General features: G+C 40.3%; 1 long non-coding RNA gene across 1 annotated transcript; it reads left to right on the top strand.

The window, feature by feature from the left end:
• Positions 1 to 610: 610 nt before the first annotated feature.
• Positions 611 to 3,370, top strand: LOC120288926. The gene is made up of 2 exons (XR_005546840.1): positions 611 to 1,303; positions 1,442 to 3,370. It is a non-coding gene; the product is annotated as an uncharacterized LOC120288926 (long non-coding RNA).
• Positions 3,371 to 14,149: the final 10,779 nt, after the last annotated feature.

The raw sequence follows: 14,149 nt of genomic DNA, 5'->3' as shown, positions 1-14,149 counted from the left end.
CACATTTCTCTTTCCGGGACCAATGTTTGCATCCCGCATTCATCACTCGCGCCCAATCCTAGCATCGCGAGAACCCTCCGAGCATGTATCCAAGATACAATCGGGCATCCAACACCCCCACATTCCGGGCATCTCGTACCCCAACTGGCATCACGAGGACCCTCTGGGCCTGTATCCAAGATACAACCGGGCATCTGGCCTTTACCCTTCTAGCCAGGCATCTCGCACCCCAACTGGCATCGTGAGGTATCCCGGCACAATACCGCCAGGCTTTCGGCTCCCCACGCTCCGGGCATCTCAAAACTCCCGACGACCCTCTAGGCATGTATCCATGATACAACCGGGCATCCGGCCTTTACCCTTTGTTGACACCCGGAATTTTTTGTCGACGTTTTAAACATTCAATTTGAAAACATATAAAAAAATAAAAAAATGAAAATGAAAAGAAAACAAAAAAATAATATAGAGAGAAAGAAAAAAATAAGTAAAGGAATCAAAAAGAAAAAAAAAAAAAAGGGAGAAATAAAGAAAAAGGAAAGAAAAGAAAGAAAGAAAAAGAATGAAAACAAGAAAAAGAAAAAAAAAGAAAACAAAAAGAAAAAGGGGAGGCTTTCTTTTTCTGGTTTTGTTTCATTCGAGCGAGGATTTCCAGTTATTCTCCCTCTAGTGCAAATAATCCATGGATTTCTTCTCGCCGAAAGACAATGGAGGCTAGCGATTCTGCATTTTGTGGAGAAAATTGATCCGGTTCTCCAACAATCTCCTTGAACTTCGTTATCCATTCGAAGGATTTTACTCTTGCTGATTTAGCCATCAGAAGTTGCTGGTGTTCTGTTATAGCTAACAGAATGAAGATCGGCATGGAACAACTCTCATACTGGAGTTGAACTCAATATTCTCCACGTTCGGTGATTCCTGAAGCGAGATCGAAGCTAGTAGCTTCATTGTCATTGAAAGGCAGACATCTCCGGAAGTTGATTCTTCAATGGTTCAATTGAGAGTAACCGCCAGCGAAGGAGCTCGAGGTGAGGGGCTCAGATCCGAAGCCGATCAGCGGAAGTGACAGGGACGACGACAGCGGCAGCGGATCCGGTTCTTTCTCGGAGATCAGACGCTCTCGTCGCGGAACGCGTCCTTCCGGAGCTCGAGGTGCAGGGTTTCGGATCCACGCCAAGTTTGGAGGTCTTGGCTTAGGTCTAAGGGTAGAGCTCCGAGACCGATCGGCGACATCGGCAGTGACGGCAACAACGGTAGTGAGAGGACGCTTAACCGGTTCTCTCTCGGCTCTGTCACTCGCTCGATGGTGAGCTCTCTTTCTCTCTCGATCCTTTAAAATTTTTGGCCTCTGGTTTCTCTCTCCCATTCGCTCCCTCTGACTCGAACATTTTCTCTCGGCTCTGTCTTGTGCGCCGAATTTGACTTGTTGGAACGGCTGTTTGAGGAACTCGGAAGTGTACAAGGCGAACGAATATAACCTAATCTTCGAGCTCATCTCCCGTCCGAGGTAGGAACCCTCGACCGATCGCCTTGTTTTATGTCTTCTTCGTGCCTTGTTTCAGGCTCGTCAGACCGGGCCGCCATTGTCTGGTTCGTGTGGGTCTCAGCCTTGTCTATATGCATGCTGTGATTGTGAGGTCTTGGATGTTGATTGCTTTTGAATCCATACTCAAGCTCAGTCTCGGTGCTCCCCGTTTTTCTTGCGCCTATTCAATGTTCGATGTAATGCCTAAGCTAAACGCAGGTTCATAATCTTTACTGTGCTCAAAGCTTGCTGTCCTTTTGTTTGTACTGAGTATGAACTAGTTGTCCTATGTCGATCTGAAGCCAAGTAACTTGTTTCTAAATGCGAATTATGACCTTAAAATTGGAGATTTTTAGGCTAGCTAGGACTACATCTGAAACGAATTTTATGACTGAGCATGTTGTTACTCGCTGGTATCATGCACTAGAAATGCTCTTTAATTGTTCAAAATACACTGTTGCGATTGATATTTGGTCTGTGGGTTGCATACTTGGTGAAATTATGACTAGGCAGTCCATATTCCCAGGCAAAGACTATGTCCATCAGTTGAGACTTACTACAGAAGTATGCTTGATGCAACTTGCTTTCATAGTGTTTAAGGAGGTACTGTCCCTGTTTGTCATACTGTGAATGTCTCCTTGATTGGCTTCTCTAACATTAAAAAGTGTCTTGTTATGCATAATTGTAGGAATGCTTCATAATCAGATCATAGTATCCGCTCATTCTCATAGCAAATACAAGTGTTATCTAGGAAATGAGATGTGAATGCCTGATGGTGCTTTTCCTTAAAGAGATGCAAGATACAATCTATTTAAATCTAATGAGGATTTGACTGCTGGTGGAGTGGAGTTTAGATTCATGGATCGATGCTTCATGATAGTGGAATATTGTGGGATTAAATAGTTGTTCTGCTCTGATATTCTGTTTCTTTTTACTGATCTGACCTTCTGTGCAAATGACTTAATATGAGCTGGTTGTTGTGGTTTTCTGTGTTCGAAGTCTTCATGAAAGTCGAAGATGGTTCGAATGTCTTTCCAATGAACTATATAATGCCCTGATTGAATCTCATTTGATATGATTTTCACATGTCCAAAGTTCAGTCCAGAATCTGTCCTGTTTGAGACCTGATGCATGTGTTCAAATTTGAGTTAGTAAACATGCTTTGCTAGAGTTGAATCTTTCATGAGAGTCATTATCATATTTGAACCCGTTTGATGTGAATATCATGCACCCATTTGGCTAATTGCAATTGATATTTGCTGTTCATGCGTGAATTTGCTGATAGTGAAATTTGGAAATAGTCTTGATTTAGAATACATGCTTTGTTTTTATAGCTTCAAATACTTGTGAATTTGGTAGGAATTTTTTGTGTGAGGAGTTTGGGATTAGGTCCTTCATGAAAGTTGTCTTTCACATAAAAACTGCATAAAAAAAATGGTTGTATGTTTGCCTTGCTGCTCTGTTCTACTTTTGATTGACCTTGATCTCTTCCAGGATTTTATAAATTCACGTGCTTTTTGGTACAATATATAATGAAGTGCTGTCTTTGATTTTTGAAGTTGATTCGATTATAGAAATGCTATCTTTTATGTGGCTAGTTGCTGTTAGTCTTAAGATGAGATAGTAGATTTGTCCAATTGCTTTCAATATGTTGTAGAATGACGGTGTGACATGCTACTATGCTCTATTCTGGATTGACTTGCTTTTTTAGAATTTTAGAAATTCATGTGTTGATATGATGATAGTGTCTCTATGAGATTTATTTGGGATATCACCTAGAATTTGATCCAGAGACCTTGTAACTTTAGTCACTCTTTTTGAATATAAAAAATGTCTTGCTTTTGATTGTTTTGATGCGTTTGCTCGTCTCTTTCCATTGTATGCATTTAGCTAGAAGTTTCCTAAGCTAGGTTTAGATTAGGACCCCGAAGATGGAGAAGGTGTAAGGCGTGAAGATGGTGGAGGTCGATGTCCATTCCAACCATTGTCATGTACTATTTGTTTTCCCGACATATGTCTCGGGTTTTATGCATTGTATAAAGCCCGACGAGTGGTGGGTTTCCTTTCTTTCTCGATTGTTTTCTCTTTTATATTCTTTAGAATTGCATGATTAGGTTTACTGTTTTATCTTGAATGTTTACTTCATGTCTTGCAATTTAATTTTCATTTCATTGTTTGTTTTCATTTCATTTTTTAGGAATAAAATAGAATGAAAGTAATCTACCACGCATGATCATTTAGTATAGAATTGACGATCCTGAAAATATAAAAAGAAATGCATTGACATGTTAGGAAAAGACACAACATACTGTTTAGGTACCGAAAGGGCGCTAATAGCAATATTAGCGTAACCTAAGTCCCCGAATCTAGATATCTGGTTGCGTAGGAATCGAGGGAACACTCCCGACCCTCGATTGGGTTTCTAGCCGACCCCCAAAAAAGAGGTTAGTGGCGACTCCTGTATTTTTTTTAGGTTGTTAAATACCTAGATCGCATAATAAACCTACTGTCACGGGGTACGAGCTTGGGAGAGCTCGCGATCTTGAGATTAAGTACCCCTAAACCCGACCTTTCCCCTCCTTGGATACCATTTCGAGGGGCGGCGAGATCAGGTCGCGACACCCTTCTAGCCAGGCATCCCGACACTCCTGGGGCATCGTCAGCTCACACCTCCGACAGCCTTCTCACTTATCTCAATTCACATCCTCAATTATAGTTCGATTTTAACATGGCATGTGATGTGATGGCAATCAAGATCATTTTCTTCCTTTGATTCATACATGCATCTCAAATGATCATCATACATGTAGTAAGATACAATCACTCATAACAATACAATTCATGGAGTCCATACTATTTAAAATAGTCCATTTTTCATGCCTTTTTTTTAAGTTTACTAAATTCCAGCTTGTACCATTTTAGAAAACATTTAAATTAAATATCCATATGATTCTCAAAAATCATAAAATCAAGACATGTGATAGACAAGTCAATAAGATAATAATTTCATGAAAAACGCATGCCCAATAGAGTTCCACACAAGAAGATATACTTCACACAAATACAGCATGCAATTTCGGATAGAAACAGAATGTGCAGTTTTTGAAATAATTCGATGAAAATACCCGAATGACCCCCAAAAAATTATGAAATTTTACCATGTTATAGTTAAGACCCTAAAGTAGATTTTTCATGCAGACATCTAGGCCAGATTCGTTATAAATAATTTTATATACGCGTTCAAAGCTCCTGATTCTAGCACCGACACGTCTAGTATAACTATCTCCGAAATATCGAGTTTTCACCTACTTATCCTTCTTTGTTTCCTCTGAAATTTGGATATGTTGTGACTCAAGAGGTCCCCTACAAGTTTCATTAAGGAATATAAGTGAAATTTCCAGAGAATAGTCACCATATAGGTCCTAGAATTCTCGGGTGTCCAGTACCGTGTTTCCAGATTTACTGTCTTCAAGAGTAAGTCGATTCACTAGGCTACACTTGCTCATTTTACTTCAAATTTGAGTATGTTAATCTTCAGGATGTTCTATACAAGTTTCATGAAGAAGTCTAAGAGAGATTCTTAGTAAAAATCGATATGCAACCCACAAAACTACCAAAGGTCAGCAAAACAGTTCCAGATCTAATGTCTACGTAGGATGAGAGTTTGATCCCTTAAATATCCATTATTTTGTCCCAAATTTTAGTATGTTGTAGTTTAAGATGTTGGATACAACTTTCATGAAGGAATCAAAGTCAAAATCTAACTCGAAACATGCAGGAAAACCTCCACAAGATTCTGGGTCGAGCGGTTCACACGAAATCAGCAAGCATTTTCAAGAACGAGTCACATTCTAGCTTCGGTTTTGCCTACCCTAACATCCGAGATCTACCACCAACAAATCACACATGCAAGACACACATGCAAGAGTGGAAATCGATCCCAACTTGCCTTTGTACCGAGCTACAACGAGCACGACGGTGGACGAACGCACGACAACGGGCGACGGACGGGCAGACAGCTCCTTCCCCGCACGGCTTCTCCCTTTCTCTCTCGGTTCCTCACTCTCTCTCGGCAACTCTCTCCCTCTCTCTCACTCTCTCAAAACCAGCCACTCTCTCTCTCTCTCTCTTTCTTTTTGGTGGCTTATATACTTGCTTGCACCCTCATTTTGCATGGGGGACACTTTTCCCTAAGAAGGAGACAAGTGTCTCCTTTGTTGAAGACACTTGGAGGCCATGCGGCTCCTCCTCCCCCCCTCCATGCATCGACAATGGGCCGGGCTTATGGCCCACTTTAAGCCCATCTGACTTGGGCCTAAAGTCCAAGCTTAAATGGCCCAAGTTAATTTTTTTTATAATACATTTTAATCCTCATTTAAATAAATATCTAATTGCATAATGAAATGGCCAAAAGATTTTGTGACATTAATCCATAAAATCAAATCTATAAAGTGCATAGTCAAGAACAAAGTCTTCTTTATCAAATTGTCCTATAGCACCAACCTTGATCATCCATTAACATTTTCTACTTAAATAAATACCTAACTTGCAAAAATAATAAGGCCATTAAACTTAGAGTCACAAATCCATAAATTCCAATTTATGATGCACATGGCCAATGATAGAATTTTCTTTCGTCTCACATAATTATCCATTAAAAGCTTAGCCATAAATCTTATTGCAAATTATGGATTAAATGGCCATAACTTGATGGTACTTCCATCACCTATTCATAGACTTTAATGTAACTAGAGGTCATTATGAATTTTGGGATGCCACATTTGTACCGAGCAAGCACAAGCAACACGGCGGACGACGGACACACGGCGATGAGCGACGGACGGACGCACGGCTTCTTCCTCCTCTCTCTTGGTTCCTCACTCTCTCGGCAACCTCTCTCTCTCTCTCTCTCGCTCTTATGGTTGACAGCCCCCTCTAAGCGGTCACTCCCTCCTTTTATTCCCCCTCAATACAATCATTAGCCATCATTTGGAGCCACCCAAGAAGACCAATAGATGAAGCCCCCTTTTTGCTACTTGGCATCTCCCATGCATGATGGGCTTGGAGGTTGGGCTGGCTCCTTCCCCCCTTGTGGTTGACGGCAGCCCTCTTCATGGGCTTCATGGGCTGGCCTTTTGGCCCATCATAGGTCCACACTATTGGGCCTAAGACCCAAGCCTAATTAAATCAAAATTTTACCCATTTTTAATACTAATTAGATCTTTATTGAACCAAAGTACTATAGTGTAAAAATTAAATAACTATACACTTGATATCACAAATCCATAAATTCTAATCCACAATACATATGGCCAAAGATAGGTCACCCTTTTCCAAGATTTATCCACTAAAACTCGGCCATAGTCCTTAATACAAGACATTAATTTGAGCACCCCTAATGACTGGCAAGGAATTCTAGGATGCCACAATTCTCCCCTCCTTAGGGAATTTCATCCTCGAAATTAAACGTTACTCATGTTCTTTATGAAACAAGTACGGGTACTTTTCCTTTATCTGATCTTCACTTTCCCATGTGGCTTCCTTCATATCATGATGCCGCCATAATACCTTAACCAGTGGAATTGTCTTGGTCCTAAGAATTTGTTCCTTCCAATCCAGGACTTGCACAGGCTCTTCAATGTACCTCACTTTCTCATCCACTTCAATGGCTTCATGATCGAGTATGTGACCAGGATCCGGCTGGTACTTTCTCAACATCGATACATGAAACACATCATGCAAATTTCCTAACTTAGGAGGCAGCGTTAAACGATAAGCTACATCCCCTATCCTTTCAAATATCTCAAAAGGTCCGACAAATCTAGGGCTTAACTTACCCTTCATTCCAAATCGAGATATTCATTTCATTGGAGATATCTTAAGGAATACATGGTCTCCTATACTAAACTCCAAAGGCCTTCTATGCCTATCTGCGTAGTCTTTTTGCCTACTTTGAGCTATTTTAAGCCTTTTCCTGATAATTTCAATAGTTTCAGTGGTAACTTGTACTAGTTTAGGTCCTGTCAATTTTCCTTTCACCTACTTCATTCCAACAGACAGGAGTCCTACATCTCCTTCCATATAATGCTTCATAGGGAGTCATGCCTATACTTTTCTGAAAACTAGTATTATAAGCAAACTCCACCAAATGCAATCTTTCATCCCAATTTCCTTTAAAGTCAATCACACAAGCCCTTAACATATCCTCTAATGTCTGGATCACTCTTTTTGTTTGTCCATTTGTCTGAGGGTGAAAAGCAGTACTAAACTAGAGTTTAGTTCCTAATGCAATTTGAAGACTTCGCCAAAAGTTCGAAGTGAATCTTGAATTCCGATCTGAGGTAATAGTTACTGGAACACCATGTAAGCATACTACTTGACTTACATATATGTTCGCATATTTGTCTATTGGGTAGTCCATGCGAATCGCTAGGAAATGAGCAGATTTAGTCAAACGGTCCACTATAACCCAGATAGAGTCATGACTACTTGACGTCCTTGGTAATCCTTGTATAAAGTCCATTATTATATGCTCCCATTTTCATTCTGGTATGTCTAATGGTCTCAAGAGTCCTGTAGGTTCACGATGTTCCACTTTTACCTGTTGGCACGTCAAACATCGAGAAACGTGCTTAGCCGTATCTGCTTTCATACCATTCCACCAAAACTGCTGACGTAAGTTCCTGTACATCTTTTTACTACCCGGATAAATACTATAATTACTCTTATGTGCCTCCGACAGAATTTCCTTCTTTAATTCTTCATTGTCAGGAACATAGAGTCGTCCCGGGCATCTTACTATTCCATCTTCAGAGACTTGAAATTCTGGTATTTTTCCTAAAGACACTGCATCTTTTACTTTCATAATTTCTTGGTCAGATTCTTGCAGGAATTTAACTTTCTGAATAATTTCAAGCATCCTTAATGCACTAAGCATACTGGTAAGACAATCTACTTTTAATTTAAACTCTGAGTCTGTTACGGACTTTAACAAGCTCCGTTCTGCCATTCTTAAACTGGCCATCTCCATAGTCGACTTACGACTAAGAGCATCCGCTACCTTATTCGCCTTCCCTAGATGGTATCTTATCTCACAATCATAATCCTTTAACAATTCCATCCACCTCCTTTGTCTCATGTTCAACTCCTTTTGTGAGAACAGATATTTCAAACTCTTATGGTCCGTATAAATCTCAAACTTCTCCCCATACAAACAGTGCCTCCATATCTTCAAGGCGAACACTATAGCTGCTAATTCTAAATCATGCGTTGGGTAGTTTAGTTCATGGGGTTTCAATTGTCTAGATGCATAGGCTATGACCTTGCCATGTTGCATCAAAACACATCCCAGTCCTTTGTGAGATGCATCACTATACACTGTAAAACCATCAGGTCCAGTTGGTATAGTCAGGATTGGAGCCGAGGTCAATTTCCTTTTAAGCTCCTGGAAACTCCTCTCGCATTCCCAATTCCATTCAAATTTCACATTCTTTCAAGTCAATTTAGTTAAAGGACCTACCAGTCGTGAAAATCCCTCAATAAACCTTCTATAATAACCAGCCAGTTCTAAGAAACTCCGTATTTCAGTAGGTGTTGTCGGTCTCGGCCAATTTATTACCATCTCAACTTTCGCTAGGTCTACTGCAATTCCTCCTCCTGATACTACATGCCCTAAAAATATTATTTGGTCTAACCAGAATTCACACTTACTAAATTTGGCATACAACTTATGCTCTCTCAAAGTTTGCAAAACTATCCTCAAGTGTTGTTCATGCTCTTTAGGTCCTCTATAATATATCAGGATGTCATCAATAAAAACAATCACAGACTAGTCTAAATAAGGCTTAAATACCCTATTCATTAGATCCATAAATGCAACCGGTGCATTGGTTAGTCCAAATGGCAAAACAAGGAACTCGTAGTATCCATAACGAGTCCTAAACGTAGTCTTAGGGATGTCTTCTTTCTTAATTCTCAGTTGATGGTATCTCGACCTTAAGTCAATCTTAGAAAAGACCGAACTTCCCTGGAGCTAGTCAAAAAGATCATCAATTCTAGGCAAATGATATTTATTTTTAGTGGTCACTTGATTCAGTTGCCTATAATCAATGCACGCATCGATCCATCTTTCTTTTTCGCAAACAAGATTGGTGCACCCCAAGGTGAAGCACTTGGCCTAATGAATCCTTTGTCAAGCAACTCCTGTAGTTGCACTTTTAATTCCTTCAACTCGACTAAGGCCATCCTATATGAGGCTTTTGATATAGGTCCTGTTCCAGGCATTAATTCAATTTCAAACTCAATTTCTCGCTCTGGCGGTAATCTAGGCAATTCCTCAGGAAATACATCTTGAAATTCATTAACTACCCGAATTTCATCAATCTTAGGCTCTTCCTTAGTATAATCTCTAACCATGGCCAGGTACCCTTGACATCCTTTGTCAAGTAATACACGGGCTTCTATTGCTGAAATAAGTGCTATAGATAGGTGGGTTTGACCTCCTAGAAATTCACAGCTAGACTAATCAGGTAAGGTAAATTGGATCACTTTCCTATAACAATCCACCTTGGCCCGATACTTATGAAGCCAATCCATTCCTATGATAACATCAAAATCATACATGGCCATTACGACTAAGTCTATTTCCATATCCTTTCCTCCCATTGTTATCTTACAATTTCCACATATCAGCATAGACAATAACATATCCTTTAAAGGCGTAGAAATACAAAGAGGCGTCTCAAGAGGCGTAGTTTCTATCTTATTCAACTGTTTATATCTTTCGGACACAAATAAATGCGTAGCACCCGTATCAAACAATGCATATGCCTTTTTATCATTTATAAGGATCGTACTTGAGATAACATTTTTGGAAGCTTCCGCTTCCTCTTGGGTGATCGCATACGCCCTTCCTTGTGCTAGTGGCTGCTGAGGATTCCTTGGTAAGTTAGGTCTAATAGCACTTTGATGTGGCTGTCGCACTGAGCCAATACTCACTTGCAACCTTTCCTGTGGGCAGTTTCTGTGGCACCCCTCGACGGCCCCCGATCCGATTAGGGTTGCCACAGTTCGCTTACCATTCACTTTTCCTAATAATATGTCACTCTGATACCATTTCAATTGCAGCGGGTTCATACAATCATGGGGGTTTACATTTTTCTTTTTTTTTTCTTTTTTGATAGGTCCCTTGGCAATTCATATACGGAAGCATATCTAACAAACTCCCTTCCCTATATTCAGAAAACGATGCACACCTACTAAACATCTTATATAAGTTAAAACCGAACACGTTTATTTACATAGAGCAGATGGACATCTTTAGTCGGTACATCAAAATGACGTAGTTTCCTATACTCGGCTACACTTCAAAAGATGACCGACATCTCCTCCCACAATCGTATGCTTAAGGTCCATCAACCAGTGTCGGCGTCCAAAGGTTCCCTCCTTTGCTATCCTTCTCCTCGCAATCATATCCAACCGCTCAAACCATCTACTAATCTGAAATGTTGGTCCCCAAAAGGGGTGAGTACAACCACTCAGCAAGTAAAGGAATCCAATAACTACTCAATGCATCATACAAGTCATACATGCATTGCAGGCATTACTTACCTTGAAGCCATGCGTATATCATCATGCATTATCACCGCAATCATAACACATACATGTGTATCATGTCATACTCATATAGTCGTCATCATGACATTATTATATTACACACATGTCATCATCATCATATACGTGATATCATCATACCATACATGCCATCATCATCTTATCATACACATGTCATCATCATCATGACATCATCACATCACACATGTCATCATGCCATATCATATATCATCATCATCATCGTGCATATCATCATGCCATGGGTGATCATCATCATTTCACATCACATATTATCATGCATATCATCATGCATATCATATCATGGGTGATCATCATTATTTCACATCACATATCATCATCATCATCATGCATATCATCATGCATATCATATCATGGGCTTCCGGAATTATGTACCGACATACCACCAGGCCTCCCCTGGAATTACGTACCGTATACCACCGGGCATCCCGACACTCCCGGGGAATCTCCGGAATTACGCCATTAGGCCACCGAGCATCATCATCGACCACAACAATCTCCTCATTTAACATTATTCATATTCACCAATTTCAGTCTTAATTTAGCATGGCATATGATGTATTGGCAAATCAACAATCATGTTCAGCATTTGAATTCACGCATGCATCTTAATGCATACATCCAGACCTCATCACACATACTACATGGTGCAATAAAATTCATGGAATATATGCCAATTAAAATAATCCATTTATCATGCCCCTTTTTATTTTTTATTTAAATTCCAGCTTGTGCCATTTTCAAAAATATTAAATTTAATTATTTATATAATCTCAAAAATCATAAAATTAAGGCAAGTAATAAATAAGGCAATAGGATAATGATTTCATGCAAAATACACGGCCAATGAGAAATCACACAAATCCATAATTTACACAAAACAGCATGAAATTTTCGGATGAAACCAGAATGCACAGTTTCCGAAGAAATTCGATTAAAATATCCATAAAACCTCCAAAAATTACGAAATGTTACCGAGTAATAACCAAGACATTTTCGTACAACTTTTATGAAGACTTCCAAGCCAGATTCTTTTTAGATTATTTTATACAGTCTCACGAAGCTTCTGGATCCGTTACCGCATCGTCCAGTGCAAGCTTCTCCGAAATATTGAGTTTTAACCTACCTATTCTCTTTCCCAAGCCAACATTACAACCCCCTTCCAAAGTCTCTTCTGATTTGGATGGTTTGAATGAAAATGAGAATGCCACAAAGAAAGCTATTACTTGAAGGATTGGAAGTAATTCTATCTTGTCTTATCTTCAAAGTTCTCGACTTGTAAACCCGATGAACATAACGACAAATGTTCCTTTACTGGCCTCAAAGCAATAATTCATTTGTGTAAGCCCTAAACGAGCCTATATTATAGTCCTTTCAAAAGACCTTCTTGATCGATCATATTGTGCTCATTGCGAATGTTTCTGAAAGCCTTTGATCTGGGTTATGTGAGATACCCTCAGCAACCAGTTATCTCTCACATGAATGGATGGAATCAAATAGCCATTTTATCGAAAGTGCATAAGAAGCCCTTTCTGACTAAGAAGCTCTAGTTTGGCATGCTTAATGAGCCTTTTTCACGAGTCGTGACCATCTTGATAAAAACTTGACTCCTAGATAATTTGATGATTAATGATATATCCACAAGCAAGATAACAATTTTGTGCCTCATGATGCTGATTGAAATCAAATGTTTTTTTTCCAAAATAGTCGGACTTAGCTTGATTAGCTTGTTCAATTAATGCTACAATATTGCCAATACGTCTCTTGATGACATCTCTAATGACATTCACTCAAGTTGAGTATGACAGAATTCTTCAGTGAAGCCATGCAGTTTTTAAAAGGGTTAGCAGGTGCCTCCTTAAAAATCAAGGGTTCTTGGTCAGCCTTAAACCATGCCATCTCCAAAGGTTCGTGGATCTATCCTTAAACCACAAGGTTCGTGGGTCTATCCTTAAACCACATGGTTGGTGGGTTTATCCTTAAACCACGGGGTAGTGGCCTTCCTAAACCACACGGTTCGTGGGTCTATCCTTAAACCACACGGTTCATGGGTCTATCCTTAAACCACATGGTTGGTGGGTCTATCCTTAAACCACATGGTTGGTGGGTTTATCCTTAAACCACGGGGTTGGTGGCTTTCCTAAACCACACAGTTCGTGGATCTATCCTTAAACCACAAGGTTCATGGGTCTATCCTTAAACCACATGGTTGGTGGGTTTATCCTTAAACCACGGGGTTGGTGGCTTTCCTAAACCACACGGTTTGTGGGTCTATCCTTAAACCACAAGGTTGGTGGCTTTCCTAAACCACACGGTTTGTGGGTCTATCCTTAAACCACATGATTGGTGGGTTTATCCTTAAACCACGGGATTGGTGGCTTTCCTAAACCACACGGTTCGTGGGTCTATCCTTAAACCACAAGGTTTGTGGGTCTATCCTTAAACCACACGGTTTGTGGGTTTATCCTTAAACCACATGGTTGGTGGGTTTATCCTTAAACCACGGGATTGGTGGCTTTCCTAAACCACACGGTTCGTGGGTCTATCCTTAAACCACAAGGTTTGTGGGTCTATCCTTAAACCACATGGTTGGTGGGTTTATCCTTAAACCATGTGGTTGGTGGCTTTCCTAAACCACAGGGTTCGTGGGTTTATTCTTAAACCACAAGGTTAGTGGGTTTATCCTTAACGGGGTTGGTGGATTTTCCTAAACCACACGGTTCGTGGGACTATCCTTAAACCACAAGGTTTATGGTCAACCTTAAACCATGTCATCTTCTTATGACTCGGTGGGCTTTCTGTAGCCCGGAGTCCTTCAATCCCCTTCTTATGACCCGGTGGGCTTTCCGTAGCCCGGAGTCCTTCAATCCCCTTCTTATGACCCGGTGGGCTTTCCGTAGCCCGGAGTCCTTCAACCCCCTTCTTATGACCCGGTGGGCTTTCTGTAGCCCGTGGTCCTTCAACCCCCTTCTTATG

The sequence above is a fragment of the Eucalyptus grandis genome, chromosome 10 (genome assembly GCF_016545825.1).
Source record: "Eucalyptus grandis isolate ANBG69807.140 chromosome 10, ASM1654582v1, whole genome shotgun sequence".
Lineage (NCBI taxonomy): Eukaryota > Viridiplantae > Streptophyta > Magnoliopsida > Myrtales > Myrtaceae > Eucalyptus > Eucalyptus grandis.
This window is presented reverse-complemented; position numbering and strand designations above follow the sequence as displayed.